General features: G+C 32.7%; 2 pseudogenes; both read left to right on the top strand.

Annotated features, from left to right (window-relative positions):
* Positions 1-2,533: 2,533 nt before the first annotated feature.
* On the top strand, positions 2,534-4,995 carry LOC125840860 (putative F-box protein At1g49610; annotated as a pseudogene).
* A 7,474-nt stretch (positions 4,996-12,469) lies between these two features.
* Positions 12,470-12,565, top strand: LOC125840920 (U6atac minor spliceosomal RNA; annotated as a pseudogene).
* Positions 12,566-13,055: the final 490 nt, after the last annotated feature.

The raw sequence follows: 13,055 nt of genomic DNA, 5'->3' as shown, positions 1-13,055 counted from the left end.
CTTAATTTTTTGAATCCAGCCATTAATTAGCACAAAAAAAAATGCTTATCCATTAACCTGAGGTTTGTGTCCATAAACAGGGGAGTTGGTTGGCATCTCCCCCTATAGGATTGGGGAAACAACTTTAAGAATGGAGTGTCATAGATGTTATTGTTTCTCCCTTAGCAAGAAGTCCTAGTTTTTAGCCCTGGTATAGAAAAATCTTTTGTAGGAGCATTACCCCCCAAATGGCCCCTACTTGAGGCAAATAACTAATTAGGCTCCAATGTGGATACCAAAAAACTTTTAAAAAAAAAGTGGTTTTACGTAGCATGTATTCTTGCATAACTTGTTCCATAATCTGCCATGGAGGTGGGACACCTTCTCCCATAGGGAAGAGTTACGCGCCTTCCATATCTGGTAGACCACTACTTCTAATGCTGCCAGTACCAGGTCTCCGCAACCTTTTTCTCTTGTGGATCTATCCATCCTTGTTCATATTCCTCTGTAATCCACTTGTTTCATCCTTTTTCCAAGCCACTGAAGTATTGCGGGTATGCATCTTTTTGAGAATGGACACTCAAAATAAATATGCTTCATTGTTTCTGGTGCATCGATCCCCACATAGTTGGCATTTATTATCGTGGTAGGGTTGTTATAACTTGTATCGATCTATCCGTCGTTAAATAATTTCACTTAATAGAGTCTTAAGGAATCTTTGAGAAGGGATCGTATTAGTTTTATTAGTTGTCCCTTGATAAAGAGTCAGTATTAATCGTAGCTTGTAAGCATGCCAGAGGTAAGATTGATTGATGGGGTAAGGGGAAATTTGTTGATTTATATTGAATTTTATCAGCTTAAGAGTGTTGTAACGTTTACACGTGCTATATTTTTATTCTTGACTTTACCACATTTTTATAATACCTACTTACTCTTCACCCTTTATTCATCTATTTAGCTTATTTCTTGCTCTCTCCGCTTGGTTTATGTTCTGTAATAAGGTTAGTTCTACTCTTCCTATTTTTCTCTTTGTTTATCCAATGTGGGTATTATTATTCTCCATTTGTTGAATTTTATTAGATCTAGAAATGATACATTGAATTAGGTCATCCAATATCAATCGGTTGATTATTTCGCTCTAGTATCTTCTCAAAAGAAAAGAGATCGCAGGAAGAGTCCTAAAGTAGTATGACGTTGATTGCTTTCCTTGTTCTATTGTATGTGTGAATTATCTTAACGAAAGCCTTATTTTTCCTCGTGTGAAGGTTGTCATAACTTGTATCGATTTATCCTTGTTAAATCATTTCACTTAATAAAGTTTTAAGGGTTCTTTGAGAAGGGGTCGTAGTTTTATTAGTTGTCCCCTGATAAAGAGTTAGTATTGGCCCATAGCCCGTAGGCATGCCCTGAGCTACGATTGATTGATGGGGTAAGGGGTATTTTGATGATTTCTATTGAATTTTAGTAACTTAAAAGTGTTGTAACATTTACACGTGCTATCATTTTATTCTTGACTTCACCACATTTTTATAAAACCTACCTACTCTTCTCACTTTATTCATCTCTTCGGCTTCTTTCTCGCTCTCGCCGCTTAGTTTATGTTCAGTAATAAGGTTAGTTCTATTTTTCTTGTGTTTCTCTTTGTTTATTCAATGTGGTTATTATTCTTCTCCATTTGTTAGAATTTTTATGGATCTATAAATCAATTATTATTTTTTTGTGGGCTTATCCTTTGGATATTCCTAATAACTGATTGTGTTAAGCTTTTGACTTTGTTATCCACTTTATTATAATGTGAATATATCTAAGAAAATTAACAAAAGAATAAAAAACTTTGAAGGTTAGCCATTAATTCATGTCTATATGTTAAAAAAATTGACTTCTTTGTCCATTAGCTAAACAGAGGTTCAATTGACAGATTAATGATGGTTTGAATTGTTTTAATTTCATTCTAATTCAATTGAAATCAGTAGGACCCACTTGAACATTCAATCCTTGCCTTTGCTTAAGACACACCCTTTTAAAAACAAATTTCAAGACTAATTTTCGTAAAACATAAAAATAGGAGCGGACAAAACATGTTGTTTCGTTGCATCATAACAAAAGTTTACCATAAAATACAATCAGATATATTACATTGGTGAGAGTTCTGTCCCTTACCTTGTAATCTGCTCTTTCATTTTCCCTCTCCAGACCCTTATATTTTTAAGAATTTAAAAAAAATATATATATATAAGTATCACAGACCATTAGATTAAAAAACAGTGTCATCAGATATAACTTTGTTAGTTGGAAATTAAAGAAAAACTAAACAAAATTAATTGTCTAGAGCTAGTTACAAGTAAGCTTATCATGAAGATGCTTTTTTGCCAAAAGGTCCAGAATGTTACTTTGCTAATGTGATCAACATTATTCTTTCTATAGATGGACTAAAAATATGATAAATTAATTTTTAGCAATAATTATTCTCAATATTAATTTACGATAATTTCCCCCCTTTTCAGTTATTAGCGCTTTGTTGTTTCTCAACAAAAGAAAAAGCAGCATGTCAACCATGAGTGAGAAAGGCCAATTCCCTAGCAGTTGTGGTGATGATGGAAACCCTGAAAGTTGGCTTATTGAAAACTCATTTGAGAAAAAAGAGAAGATCGAGATAGAATGTGAAGAAACTAGCCTCATTGATAGAATAAGTCAGCCACCTGACGCTCTTATTGTTCAAATTCTTTCTCGATTATCCATAACAGATGCCTTCAGAACAACTATTCTCTCTAAACATTGGCAATACTTCTGGACTTCTATTGACAACCTTGTTTATGACAACAAGAAGTATTGTCATTCAGATGGCTTGATTGTACACAAATTCATTTTCTTAACAGATAATGTACTACCTCTCCTTAGCTGCTCTAGCATTAATAAGTTCAATCTAAACTTTGTGTTCAAATCTGATGATGGTGTGTCTTATTTTCCCAAAATTGAAAAGTGGCTTGAATTTGCTGTGAATACGAAAGTGGAGGATCTATGCCTGAAAATAGGTTATACTAATGATGCGATTGAGAGTGACCAACCCTATAGTCTACCAGAAGTTTTCTGTAGTAGTTCATCGATTGTAAAACTCAAATGTGAGAATTGCAGAATATTAGACGATCATGTACTAAATTGGAAATCTCTGAAGAGTTTAACACTAGGAAGTTTGTTTATCTGGGATGAACACATAAAACAAATAATTTCAAACTGTCCTCAATTGGAATCCTTGAATCTACATAGATTTTGTGGTTTTAATCATTTGAACATGACTTCTCCAAGATGTAAGAGACTGCAATTTATTGATCATTATCATCCTGTCGAAGATTGGTATTCATTCGAAGGTGATTGTTACTTTGAAGTTGTTGCTTCATATGTTGAACATTTAACAATTTCTGGGAATTTTGATAATACGGAAATTGAGCTCAAGGACTTGTCATCTTTGAACCATGCCAAACTTGATCTCTCTAGTGATGAATTTGATTCAATGGATGAGAACATACTGAAAGATCTTCTTGTAAGCGTTCGTTATGCTAATGAGCTAATACTTTCATCCTGGTTTATCAAGGTCAGTTATCAGTCTCAAATGTCTCATGTCTTTAATTTTTATGTTTATTGTGAATTAAGCTCCTTATTTTTGTCTCTTCTATTAATATTGAATCCTCTTTTTTGCATGAAAAGTTACAGTTGTTAATGGTCAGCTGTAGTGCTTCTTGAAAGCGGTTAAGTAGTTAGGAGCTGAGGTTGTTAAGTTAGTTACTCTTATAACAAGTAGTTAGTTCTACTCAGCCTACTATAAATACTATATTGATGTAGAACTACACTTTTAAAAATTGAATGAAAAGATCTTCTTCCTCTAAACTCTGTTTTTTCTTACAAGTTTCTAAATATTACACAAACACCATTAGGTTGTAGGATGGGGGTAATGATTGTGAACCTGATTAATTATCTCTTGATTTACTCATATAGTTTTGAACTAGTGCGCGAGGTAAAATAATGGTTCCTTCATTGATTTAAGATGGAAGCTACAAGTTCTTACAAGAATAGAAAATCAATAGAGCTCCGAAGTTTATACTGAGTTAGAGAGTAAACGTAAAAGAGACGAACAAGAAATCAAAAGAATGGTACAACCATTGCTAATTCTTTTGATTAGCACTAACCAGTAACATTAGGAATTTTTCTAAAGCTATGAAGAATCTAAAATTATTTTGTGTCTACTTTACGAAGTATGTTTGATTTATAACATTCTTTCTTGGGCTAGCTAGGGGTGGAAATTTAAGCAATAAGTTCATGATGTTAATTTCTAAGCCATGTAACTCAATGTACTTACCTTGTATTCTGCCTCATTCTTCTGTTTAGGTGATTTCTTTTTTGGTGTTGGGTGAGGAAGACGTCTCCTTATTGTTGATAGAATGCAAATGGTTGACAATAAGTTCTTGTATTTCAAAACTTTCCTTCGCCATACTAATCAACCTCTTTAGGTTGACTACTAATTTGAAAAATTTGATGATATTTCCTGATATGCTAATATGATGCTTAAAGGTTGTTGCATTTTATTTTTTATGTGTGTAATTCAACTTCATTACTATATTTGTTAAGCTTACCACCTAACATGCTTTGTGCTTCTTGGGTATCTATAGGAGTACCCATTTCTTCAACATGAAGAAATCATTGATTTGTTGGAATATGACTACCGCACGTTTTGAAGAAAACATATTCAAAGTTTCCTTACAGAATTTGAAGAATGTCAAGGGTATGCCATTTTGTATTTGTATCTGTAAACCTGAGACAACACAGCTCAATTAATTCTTGAAGTTCTTACTTGAGCACGCAATAAATCTGGAGAAAATGGTTATAGTTCCAAAGCACAAGGGATGCAACAGTTGTTCTACTAATATCTCACAACTGATGAAGAGTTTGTTACATTTTCCAAGAACTTCTATTAATCCAATTATTTCCTTAGGACCAGTTACCAAAAATGTTTTTGATATATAGTTATGTTTGAAACTCTTTTGTGATTATAAAGACACAAGATTGGGATGTGACTATGATTCAGATATTTCTTGTAATTTGTTATTTAATTAAGATTGTATCCAAATCAAGTGGTTAAAAACGTAAATATGCAGTTTGCATTACTTTAAATTAAATTAAATTAAAACTTAATCTTTTGAAAGGTGATTGAATCAGAATAAAAAATGTTTTTAAAATTATGTTGTGTGCAAGCCATTAATTAGCACAAAAAAAAAAATAGTCTCTCCTTTGGGTGCAATCAGGTCAGCTAAGTGAATATGAAAGTTCATTCCATAATTTGGAAAAATAGGATGAAATATTTGAAGACCATTGGGTAATGGAAGCAATTCTTTCCTAATCTGATGGACTAGAGTCCCATTTGCCTAACCATATCTTCTCTCAATCTCTAACTGCAACTTATCTGCAAAATCAGTGTACATGACACTCTCCCTGATCTCAACTTCAAGAATATTCAACAACAAAGCAAGGACCATATAATGGCTCGAAAAGAGGAGTATTGGGAGTTGATCTACATATGGTTCCATTGATAAGTCCTACGTATGGTTATGTCATTTTGTAGTGGTAATACGTGTAAATCTGGTACAACAAAGCTCGATCAATTTTTGAAGTTCTTACTTGAGCATGCAATAAATCTGGAGAAATTGGTTAGTGTCAAAGCATAAGGGATGCAACAATTGTTGTACTAATCTCTCACAACTGATCAAGTGCTTGTTACTTTTTCCAACAACTTCTAATAGTGCAATTATTTCCTTAGGACCAGTTACCCAAAATATTTCTTATAGTTAAGTATGAAACTCTCTTACGATTATAAAGACACAAGATTGGGATCTGACTATAATTCGGATATTGCTTGTAATTTGTTTGTTTGACTAAGTAATTTCACTAGTTTTGTTTTCTATCGTCAGTGTTTAAATATTTCTAGATGATGTACGAGTCATAAACTTAAAAATATCATATATAATCACATTAAAAAACAGTGTCATGTGATATTGCGATAGAATTAACTTTGTTAGTTGGACATTAAAAAAAAACACAAATTGTCTATGGCAATTCTAATTACAAATAAACTTATTCTTAGTATTGATGTCTGATAATTTTCCCTCCTTCTTAGCCCTGTGTTGTTTCTCAACAAAAGAAAAGTAGCATGAAAATTGTGAGTTGTTGGGTTTAAAAATGTGTGAATGGAAACTGAAGAATTGTAACTTTAATGAAGAGTTGTAATTTTTCAAAAAAGTTGTGACTTTTCCAAGGGATTGTGACCTTTCCGATAAGGCACAATACGTACATGTTTACACTACCCATTGTTGTCTATAAATAGAGGGTTTCCTCTTATTTTTCAATAACAATTTTTTTGTAATTCTTCCTATTCTGCACAAACAAATTCTAATTTACTTTAGTGTCGTTAAGTCGTGTAACATCTCGCTATTTGAAAGAACTAAAAATAGTTAGAATTGGAAAGAGTCATTTTAGGAAAGAATGAAAAATCTGGAAATTTGTTAAGTTATGTTTGAGTTTTTGGTTAACTTCCACCATAACTCCTAGATCAGGATGAGTTAGGTGTGCTTCTAGAGACCGTAGGAAATATCTTGGAATTATCTTTCCAACACCTCCAAGTTTGCACGATTCCGAGTTCGTATGACTGAGATATGCCCATTTTAAGTTGGGCTGTTCAAATAAGGAAAGTCTAATCCAGATTTTAGAAGGGCATTATGGTCTATTCCATACCCTATTAATTTAAGGGAAAAGGATCAAAAATTCCCTTAAACTATGTGAAAGGAACAAAAATTCCCTCTGTTTATAGTTTGGCTCAAGAATGCCCTTGCCGTCAATACTTTGGTTCAAAAATACCCTTGCAGTCAATACTTTGGTCTAGAAATGCTCCTATAGTTACTAAATGGTCAAAAAATGCCCTTTTTCAAATAAATATATTATTTTTTTTATTTTTAAACATATATTCTTCCTAATTAACATATTATTAAACAACATTGTTCTTGTTTTCTTTCTTTTAAAATCACTTTAACAAATAAAATTGTAGGAATTTTTTTTTCTTCTTAATGTCATTTTATAAATTAAAATAGAATAACTTCATTTACCCTTTCGACAAATAATATATGCCATATATATAAGATCATAGTATATCTGTCATAAAAAATAATTATAATAAAATAAGAAATATTTTCATTTTTTATTTTTTTCTGAATTGAAGTAAGATAAATATTTGCTAATTTAAAAAAATATTATTAGAAAAAGAATGTATTAAAAAAGAAAATAAATAAGATATTTTATTTTGAAAATGAAGATTTATGACTCATCAAATAACATAAGGGCATTTTTGGACCAAAGTATTGACGGCAAGGGCATTTTTGGACCAAACTATAAACGGAGGGCATTTTTGTTCCTTTCGCATAGTTTAAGGGCATTTTTTTACCCTTTTCCCTTAATTTAGTTTCGTTTTTTGGTAATTAGTTGGGGTCTAAACTGAACTTAGTCAGGTTACGCCTTTGAAAAAGAGTTAGGGTTTTGAGAGAAGAGAAAAGAAAAGGAGAAAAGAGGAGAAGAAGCAAGGATTCCTCGATTTCTTGGAGAATTGCGTGTGGATTTCGCCAAGGGTGGATCCCTACGAGGTATGTGAGATGACATAGCGTTGGGTTAGTTCACCCACGCGCCAATCATGATTCAATTCAATGAAGTTGTAATGTCTTGAAAGCAAATCTTATAGGTTCTTGATGATAATTCATTTGAAATTTTGTGGGTTCTTGTTGTTGAAGTTTCTTGAGTTTGATTCATGATTTTAGGTGTGTTTTCGAGTAGCATCTTACATATATTGATGGTATAGTTGATTCTAAGTGTTTGGGGAAAGCGCCAAGTTGAAATAGGGGGTTTAGAGTTGAAAAACAAAGAAGAAAAGTCGGAGTGCACACGGGCAGGGGCCTGGGGCGCCTCCCCAGCCAGAGCGCCCCAAAAGGGTCTCTGAAATTTGGGCTCTGAGGCGCCGTGCCAGCCAGAGTGCCCCAACCCAGTCCCTGAAATTCAAGGGCTGGCACAACGCGCCTCTCAGAGCGCCAGGGACGCCAGGTCTTCCACCTTTTGCCCTTTCTTTCCATACTAGTCGATTTCTGTACTCTAAGGTACATCTAAACATTATGAAATCATCCAAAAACATGAGATCATGAACCTTGAATTCATAATTCAATTCAAGGAAAGTTAAGAGTCAAGTCAAGAGGTTAATAAGTCAAGAGAAGTTCATAGAGTTTTCCAAAAGTTTTTCACAAACGTTTTCACTTTGTTTTAAGACTTAAGCTTTAAGTTGAGTAAAGAGTAAGAGTAAAGTTCATTTGGGAACTAAGTATTTCCAAGAGTTAAAATATTTTCACATTTGAGCAAGAAAGGAAACACCGATTTCCAATAGAGTTTTTAAGCTAAGTTTTCAGTAATTATCTCAAACCAAAGAAATAGTTATGTTTTTAAAACATATGAGCTGAGTATATTTTGGGAGTAGTATTGAGCATCAATATGGGGACGCGAGTTCATAATAACTCAAGTCTCCATAAACCATGTAGCCATCATGGGTAGAAAAGGATTATACTTTTTAGATGATTCCTTAATGTTTTTTAGCATATACTAGTGAATCCACACTTAGTTAAGCCGTTCTATATGATGGCAAAGTATAGGACAGTTCAGGCAACATAGGCAAGACGTTGTATCATCACTTAGGCCCATAGTGGTGGTTGTCGGTTACTGAAACTCCCACAATATTATATTACTTTATATGTAAACTGAGTTGTTATTGCATTTCTTTAACAAATTGAGTTGTTACCTCCTGTTTTAAATGCTTTGTATAACTGCACTATTATTGTTGTTTTACATTGCATTTGAGTTGAGTAAATCCAAGGTAACTGTTCCTTTCAAACCTATGTCTTGTTTAGTATTCCCCTCACATACTTGTACATTCAATGTACTGATGTCATTTGGTCTGCATCATTTTAACCAGGATCAGCATCCAGCGCCTCGTTTATCCAGTTGAGCACTGAGAGTCAGTTGGTAAGCCTCATTGCTATCCGGAGGACCCTTTTTTATCATTTGATTTATTACTTTAGTTGTTAGGATGATCGGGGGTCTTTTCCTGACATCCCTCTTTGTTTTAGAGGCTTCATAGACGAGTAGTTATAGTTCTTTAGTCTTTTCGTTTTCAGTTGTATACATTAAGACTTGAGTTGTCATTTTGGCTAAGTTATTATCTCTTAAGTTATTGCATGTGTCACACCCTTATTTTTCCTCAAAATTTAATGTATGTTTTGAAAGATAGAGTTTTTCCAATTAAAGTGACATTTTGAAAAGGGATTATTTTATTATTTAGAGTCGCCACTTGAAATTGAGTTTTGGTGTTCCAAGTCACCTTATTTAAATCCCTAATCAAAAGGAAATTTGACTATTTATTTTATTGATCTGCGAACCAGAAATTCGGGTAAGGGATCCTGTTGACCGAGGGGAAGGTGTTAGGCACCCCTCGAGTCCCGTGGTTCTAGCACGGTCGCTTTATTGACTATATATGACTTAAATTAATTTTTGGATATTATATTATTATCTTAATAATAAAAATTTTATTTACCCTCATTCTCTGATTTATTTTAAACCTATTTAAAACTGTCTTATTTATTTTAAATCTATTTAAAATTGTCTTATTTTTTCGGTGTGTGTGTCCATTAATTTGAAACTTGAAACATCCGTATTTTCTTGTTCCTTTTTTTTACTTTTCTTCTTGTATTTGTATTATTTTTTTTAAAGTTATTATGGGTAGATTATATATTGGTATCTAGTTACTAGGAATTAGAATTTGTGTGGGAAAGAGATTTTTAGAGTTCAAGTTAAATTAGGATTGTATGTTTTTTTAGATTTAAAATAGGAATTAAAATTTTTTGTTTAGGATTTTTTTTTTTTTTTTTTTTTTTTGCTACAAGTTTTCCTTCTTTTTTTTTTTTTTTAACGTTCTGTTGCTCTTCTTCTTCTTTTTTAAAATTTATTTTTTAATCATTTTTTTGTCTTACATTTTGTGTTCTTAACATTCTGTTTCTTTATTTTTTCTTCTTACTTTTTGGTTTAATTTTTTTTTGTCTGTTACGCCTTATTTTCTCTTCTTTTTTTATTATTCTTTTCTGTTCACGTTTATTCTTTTTTTTTTCTTTTCTTATGCTTTCTCGCCTTTTATTTTAAAATTAGTTTTCCTAATTATTCATTATTTGTTTTTTTTACCATAAATCTCTAAATAATATTCATATATCCTCTTAATTATTATTATGTAATTTCAATCTGTGATGCATGTTGTGAATATTTTTGAGAATTTACGAATGCTTAGGAAAACGGAACCGAAGACGTTTCTTGCTTTAAAAATAATATAAAAATAAAAATAAAAGATGTATCATACATTTTTATTATTATTGGTTTATGCTCTTTAGATGCAATTAATATTGAAAGCTATAAAAGTCTATACTAGGCATAATAATAATAATATATTTTTATAAAATAAAATAAAGGGAGATTTGTGCTCAAAATGCAACCAGGGGTTATTGTGCCCTGTGAAGACATGAAAATAAAATAGAGGTTATTATGCCCCACTACAACCAAGGGTTACTGTGTCCTATGAAGATATGAACAATAAAATAGAGGTTATTGTGCCCTAAATGCAACCAGGAGTTATTGTGCCCTGTGAAGACATGAAAAATAAAATAGGAGTTATTGTGTCCTTTATGCAACCAGGGGTTATTGTGCCCTGTGAAGACATGAAAAAAATAAAATAGGGGTTATTGTGCCCTATATGCAACCAGGGGTTATTGTGCCCTGTGAAGACATGAAAAAAAAATTGGGGTTATAGTGCCCTATATGCAACCAAGGGTTATTGTGCCCTATATGCAACCAAGGGTTATTGTGCCCTGTGAAGATATGAAAAAATAAAATAGGGGTTATTGTGCTCTAAATGCAACTAGGGATTATTGTGTCCTGTGAAAACATGAAAAATAAAATAGGGGTTATTCTGCCTTATATGCAACCAGGGGTTATCGTGCCCTGTGAAGACATGAAAAATAAAATAGTGGTTATTGTATCCTATATGCACCCAGGGGTTATTGTCCCTGTGAAGACATGAAAAATAAAATAGGGGTTATTGTGCCCTATATGCAACCAGGGGTTATCGTGCCCTGTGAAGACATGAAAAATAAAACAGTGGTTATTGTGCCCTATATGCAACTAGGGGTTATTGTGCCCTGTGAAGACATGAAAAATAGAGGTTATTGTGCCATATATGTAACTAGGGGTTATTGTGCTCTATGAAGACATGAAAAATAAAATAGGTATTATATTTTTTTTATTTTTTACTTATATTATTATTACTATTTTATTATTATTATTATTATTTAATATCATTTATTTTATTTTATTTTTAATTTTGTACATTTTCCAATCATAAAAAAAATAAACAAGAAATATAAAAATAAAATAAACTGCCCCAGATTATTAAGTTAAATAATCCTTTTTTATTGTTATTATTTTTGTTGTGCATATTATAGGAGAAAGGGGATTCAAGAACTTACATTCATTGTGTTTGTCTCTCGCGAATTACTTGCACGATTTTGTTTTATACCTGTTTTGAAACAAAGAATGTTTCGTTAGTTTTTCTAAATGGTGGTTGGCTTATGACTTCGAATATCTTGTGGGGTTTGACTTTGAATCCGTCTCGCTTGAAAGATTCATCATATTGATGATTGCGTGAATAGCTTAAAGATGCTTTAGAGACGGTCATTATTTTCCCTTGAAACACTTCTCATGAACATTTTGACCCATTACCATTTTGTGCACGTTGTGTTACAGAATTTGAAGAATGTCAAGGTTATGCCATTCTGTAGTCATACGGATACATCTGATGCAACAAAGCTCGATTAATTCTTGAAGTTCTTACTTGAGCATGAAATAAATCTGGAGAAACTGGTTATAGTGCCAGAGCATAAGGAATGCAACAGTTGTTCTACTGATACCTCAAATTTGAAGAAGAATTTGTCAGCTTTTTCAACAACTTCTATTAGTGCAATTATTTCCTTAGGAAGTTAGGAAAATTTGAACTTGCACTTATTGGACACTGTAATTTCGAGCTTGCACCTATTTTACAATAATTCTATAATATTATTTCATTCATGAGTATTTCTAGCTAATCAATGCAATTTCATGCATCAATTTTGGGTTTGAACCATGTTGCAATCACATTCAGGAGGTATAAGTCATATTTCTAGATAATGTACAAGTCATAGATTTAAGATTGTCTCCAAATGAAGCGGTTTAAAAACATAAATATGCAGCTTGCATTAATTAAATTGAATTAAAACATAATTTTTTGAAGCCAACCATTAATTAGCACAAAATATATAATCGCTCATCCATTAACCTGAGGTTTGTGTTCGTAAACAGGGGAGTTGGTTGGCATCTCCCCTGATAGGGATGGATGGGGAAACAACCTTAAGAATGGGGTGCACTAGATGGTACAGTTTCTCCCTTAGCAAGAAGCCCTAGTTTCGAGCCTTGGGTATAGAAAAATCTTTAGTAAGAGTGTTACTCACGAATCTGGTAGCTACTTGAGGCAAGTAATTAATTAGGCTCCAATGTGGATACCAAACAACTTTTTTTAAAAAGAAAGTGGTTTTACGTAGCCTGCATTCTCGCATAGCTTATTCCATAATCCTCCATGGTGGTGGGATGCTTTCTCCCATAGGGAAGAGTTACACACCTTCCATATCTGGTAGACCACTACTCCTAATCATGTTGCCTGCCAGTACCAGGTCTCTGTAGCCTCTTTCTCTTGTGAATCTATCCAGCCTTGTTTATATTCCTCTGTAATCCAGTTGTCTCGTCCCTTTTCCAAGACACTAAAGTATTGCGAGTATGCATCTCTTTTAGAATGGACACTCAAAATATATATGATTCATTGTTTCTGGTACATCCCCACATAGCTGGAATTTATCATCGTGGCATATCTCCATTCT

Source organism: Solanum verrucosum, unplaced genomic scaffold, assembly GCF_900185275.1.
Source record: "Solanum verrucosum unplaced genomic scaffold, falcon-dt-bn FXZP01000194.1, whole genome shotgun sequence".
Taxonomy (NCBI): domain Eukaryota; kingdom Viridiplantae; phylum Streptophyta; class Magnoliopsida; order Solanales; family Solanaceae; genus Solanum; species Solanum verrucosum.
This window is presented reverse-complemented; position numbering and strand designations above follow the sequence as displayed.